We start from the raw sequence: 5,635 nt of genomic DNA, 5'->3' as shown, positions 1-5,635 counted from the left end.
TTGTATTTGGAGCCAGAAAAGGTAGAAATCCTTCTGACTTGGTGTGACCACAGTGAATTGTTTGTAGCCATGCTAGCCCTTTTCATTGCCTCCATTGTAATCATTTGTACCAGAACTTAGCCATACCCAAGAGTTCAGACAGCAGACCTTTTACACAAGCTACAATTCATGAACCTGGAGGTAAATTAGGACCTCCAGGATGATTTAACCTTTGTATCTCTTGGAGTGTGATTAGAGCATGCCATGCAGGTTAGTTCAATATGAATAAATTTAGTTCCATATATGCTTTTTGTCGATGGGCTGGATTTCTTCAGATTTAGAGAACTATTGAATAAACCTCCATAGGTTTGAAAAACCAATCAATTTTGACACAAGGTATACTGATTGCACAATGTTGAGCACCCAATTAGACGACACTTTCCTTATTCTAATATATCCTAATTTCAGAGTATCATCTTCCAAAGCATGAGGTGCTATATCCCAAATTTTGATCTCTTTAATCCAACAAATCAAACTCTGTGGCTGTTACTTTATGTAGTTTTAATTTGTTGATAGAACAGATAAACATTTTGCAAAACTTCTCAATAAGACTTTCACAATGATGAATAACAAAGGATTTACTGTATGATAAAGATACAAAAAGGTATTCAGAGATACCAAAGCTTAAAATTTTTTTTCTCGTGCTCACGCTTCCTTCAAATCTTGTAGAATGAGACACAAGTCGTTAGCCTGGGCTGGTATTAGACATAGTACATCATCGTCACTATGGAAACACTACAAACAACATTCTTTGGCTTGGCTTCGCGGATGAAAATTTATGGAGGGGTATGTCCATGTCTGCTGCAGGCTCGTTGGTGACTGACAAGTCCGATGCGGGACAGGCAGGCACGGTTGCAGCGGTTGCAAGGGAAAATTGGTTGGTTGGGGTTGCGTGTTGGGCTTTTCCTCCTTTGGCTTTTGTCTGTGAGGTGGGTTCTGCGGTCTTCTTCAAAGGAGGTTGCTGCACGCCAAACTGTGAGGCGCAAAGATGCACGGTTGGAGGCGTTATCAGCCCACTGGCGGTGGTCAATGGGGCAAGCAGCAAGAGATTTCTTTAAGCAGTCCTTGTACCTCTTCTTTGGTCCACCTCTGTCTCGGTGGCCAGTGGCGAGCTCGCCATAGAACACGATCTTAGGAAGGCGATGGTCCTCCATTCTGGAGACGTGACATCATTAACTAAGAATCAAAAGCACAAGGTTTTAACCTTTAGAGCCTAGACTCCGTAAGCTTCTCTGATGGTGTATGATAATGAATTTCTAAATCCTGATGTCTCCCTCATGCCCCAGGTAAAATCGTATTATCTTTTATTAAATGTAGATTTCCATTAGTGTAGGCAAATCATGCTCCTATTCTATTTTAAATAACCAAAGACGTGACAAAGGAAAGTTTAGATTGAGACATCTTGATATTTACTTTGTGGGGCTGGTAATGGTAAGGGTTTGAAAGCACTGGAGAGAGTTGCAGTCCTGGGACTAATCTTGATGCAAAGGAAAGGCTCTAAGTTTTCATCTTGCCCCTTGAAAAGGAATTTTTTTTCTTCAGTTCTCAAGTGATTTTCAGGGAGAGAGTCAAACATAATATTTGGCTTATTTATCCTTTGTGAGAAAGACCAAGAAAATTAAGAAAGTTATTTGCATTCACTCATTGTCATTTGCATTTTTCTTGCTGGATATAAAAAAGTTGCAGATAATGAATATTGATTTGCAAAAGACAGGTGATGCAAAATAGAGTGGGGTCATGATCAATGCCATTACATTTATTCTGCATGTTGTTGCACTTTTGCAGTTAATTACAGTGGATGACACTTTCAAAACACGATTAGAGTTTCAGGTGACAGCTGAGGAAGTTCAGAAAAACATGAATGAAATAGTTGCGTAAGTTCTTGAACTAACAAATTTATTACTTTGCACCTGTAAGCTGTTGTGCTTGCTGTTCATGGATATTTATTCATAATTTTTATCTTTTTTGTAGCATTCTTCGCAAAGCTACATTGTCAGATCCACGTGTGGTGAGCATAAATGCTGTTGGCAATGGACAAATTCGATCATTAACCAGGTACATCATTAATATTCCTATACCACATAATGTAAGCAATATAGTTGAGTAGTGATTAATGTATTTAAATTTAGGCATCTTAACTTACTTAAAAGGTTACTCAAAAGCAACCAGAAAGTTGAATTTTAATTTGCCCTTTTCAGTGTTGATTTGAAAGTACAACTTCTGCTGGAGGAGTTCAGCAGGTTGGGCAGCATCTGTGGGAGAAGACGATGAAGCATTCTGACCCGAAATACCAACCTTTCTTTTTCTCCCACTGATTCTGCTCAACTCAGTGACTTCCTCCAGCAGGCCGTTTCTTTGCTTTTAAAGTTCAGACAGGTCAAGGTTTAATTTGGAATGTATTTTCAAAATAAATTTACCGAATGGTTTAAATTGCTAGCAAGCTGCTGTGGTAAGAATGATCCTTCTAAACTTTTCATAGAATTTACCATTCTTATCATTTACTTATCTGAATGCCTTTTGAAAGTTGTAATCACCTCTAGCACTTCCTCCGGCAGCTTGCTTCACACACCTGGGAAAAAGGCACCCCCTGCCCCATCCCCTTTCCCCCCCCCCCCACTCTTTTACATTAGTCCTATGCCTTCTAGTTTTAGACTTCCTTGTACTGGGGAAATGACTATGATTATATAACCTCATCTTTGATTTATCTACTTCCATATGTCACCTCAGCCTCCTGTACTCCAGGAAAAATGTCACAATATATCTAGCCTTTCCTTATAGCTGAAGCCCTCTAGTCCTAGAAACATCCATTCTTGCCTATTCCTAATTAGTCTTGATACAAATGGCCAATCTTAATTTTTCTTGGCGATTTGAGCAGATGGACAGCCTCAGGAGCAGGAATGAGGAGACTCTGTCCCAAAAGATCTTTGAAGCCATCAAAGCCCCTCCTTCAGCTTTGCTAGTTGCAGAGATAACATTTTCAAATGCTTCCATTACTGAGAAACATTTCACAGCTATTAAAATAAAGCACATTATTTTTTAAAAAATGATTTATTTAAATAACATTAAGCCAGAAACTCCTAAATCACCTATCAATGATGAAAACATTGGCATGAGCTTCCCTTTTGTTTCTTGCATCTTTCCTCCTAAATCCTCCTGTTTCACATGGAGAAGGGGTTTCCCATTGAATTACAGCAAGTCTTGCCTTTATCCGTAAACTGTGGGGAGTTCAGTGGCGGAGCCAAGTGACAGGTTTGGCCTTCTGAGTCTGTCAGTAAATTGAGGACATTTGACAGCATGGGTATGGAAGTCTCAGGCTTCCTACATTTAAACAACCAAATGCTCCTCCATGTTTTCAAGGAGCACTGTAGTTACCAAAATAACTAGAATCATTGTTTCTCTCTTAGAAACACTGCCCGGTCCATTATGGAGGTCTACTTCATATATAGCAATGGAACAGCTATTCCTCCTGACAACATCAATGGGTATGTTTTATGCTTCTAATTTTTGTCACTTCTGTGGATTCAAAATATCAAAAGTATTTTGCATAAGAGGTAGAAGAGCTCACATTCTGTTTCAGGACTACTGTCTTTAAAAACTTTTACTATGGTGTTCGATCTGTAGAAAACTTCCGAATTTGCTGCGTGAATTTACAAAGCACAAAGACTCATCATCCCCCATTGACTCAAGTTCAACTTTATTAACATTTGATTGTACATATTCAACCCAATGAAACTGCATCTCTCCAGGCCATGGTACACGCACAAAAACACAAGTACACCGTACATAGAGATAAAAATAGAACATGCAGCATGAAGCGAATTCTTACTATCAAACTTTTTTTTTTTTTTTTAACACATCTCCTTTTATTCTCTATATGATCCCTTCAATTCTTCCTGGATTCAACTACTAACTTGTGCATTGGATCAATTTTTAGTGGCCATATTGTAGCTGTTTGGGAAGTGGCAGGAAACCAGGGGGCCCAGAGGGAAGGTTATGGGATGAAGATTTGAACTCCACAAAGACAGGACTGAAGGTCATGATTAAACTCACTGCAGCTTTACCAGCTGTGATTCTCTGCTGCTCCTGCTATGAAGAAATAATAGTTTCCTTGAAGGAATGATAAACCATAGATGTTTGTCTGGAGATGTTTTTAAAAAAATTAGGCATACAGCATGGTAACAGGTCCTTTCAGCCCATGAGCCCATGCCACCCAATAGACCCACCACCCCTGGTATGCTTTGAAGTTTTGCAGTAGATACTGTTGCATAACACTGTGTGTTAAGTACAATGGAACAGAGGATTAAAAAGATAAACTGGCATCTTTAATTCTAGGAAATATGAGCAGGTGTAGGTCATTTGGGCCATCATGCCTGTTCCACAAATGGTAAACATGGTCAACACAACCATTAGAGACTTAAGCGCAGGATGTAATTTCTTCAAGTTGATGGATCAAATGGTCTTGCTTCATTTTTTTTTAAAGAACTGTCTTGCTTCAATACTTGCAATTATGAACTAGGAATAGGATTGAGAGGATGGGGATATTGGGTAGTGGATGAATGCAGGCAGTAGCGAAGAAGTGTTTGCCATGGAAGGAAAAGGATAAATGAGTGCCAAAGAAAAATGGGTTTGGCTTATTTTCTTTAATTTGCATATCAATGGGAAAGATGAATATACTGAAACTAAACCTAACTATACTCATTTTTCATACAAAGATGATGTACTGCCTTCTATCTTCAACCTTAGCCTTAATGCTATGCTTTCAATTTGCACTTAAACCTTTTGACTATTTGCAATCAAACTTTTGATTGTTTCTGTGTTGCTTTTATCCTCTAACTCAAATAAAAAGAATACTGTATGCGCAGAAGTTTACTTTACTATCTACTCCTTTTCGTGTGGGGTGGGATTGCAATCAGTGATATCCATGAGCTGTCAGATTTTTGTGGTTGTTTTCTCTTTGGCAGAATGGGAGATGGTTAAGAAGTGATTATGGAAAAAGGAATTTTATAGTTTCACAAATCAGACTTGCCAGAGGAGAACTTTGTTATATTTTATGGAATTTACTTCATAAAGCATAAAAGATAATTATTATATACATTATTAAATAAAAGTAATTTTCAGATATTTTGCAATCGTCAGGATAATTCAACAATGAATGATCACAATCTACACTTTTTCCCATCTCCTCCTACATTTAAAGAGAAAGAACTACCACTGGTTGCACAATCAAAATTGGATCAAATCTGCTCAGTTTTGGGATGTCTTTCCTTATTAATGGATCAGAAGATGGTTCCATTCGAATAAAGCATTTAGTCAGTGCACAGAGCAGCATATGTGAAGAAGTAGACACTAAAGAACTATAATTGATTTTGATAATGGAGAATGACTTGTTCATTATCTTAGTTAAAAAAAACATGTTGAAAAGTTTTGTTTTAATATCCCTATACACAAAAATGTCAGCTTAACTTCTACATTCTCCAAGAGGTCCCACAAATGCACAATGAGTAGACATTTTCATTAATTTATTCTGCAGTGGCTTCTTGCATAAGTATATATACCACAGGATCTCTACATCTAATGTAATCTCTATTACATAGAC

Source organism: Narcine bancroftii, chromosome 9 (genome assembly GCF_036971445.1).
Source record: "Narcine bancroftii isolate sNarBan1 chromosome 9, sNarBan1.hap1, whole genome shotgun sequence".
Taxonomy (NCBI): Eukaryota; Metazoa; Chordata; class Chondrichthyes; order Torpediniformes; family Narcinidae; genus Narcine; species Narcine bancroftii.
Note: the sequence above shows the minus strand (reverse complement) of the source record.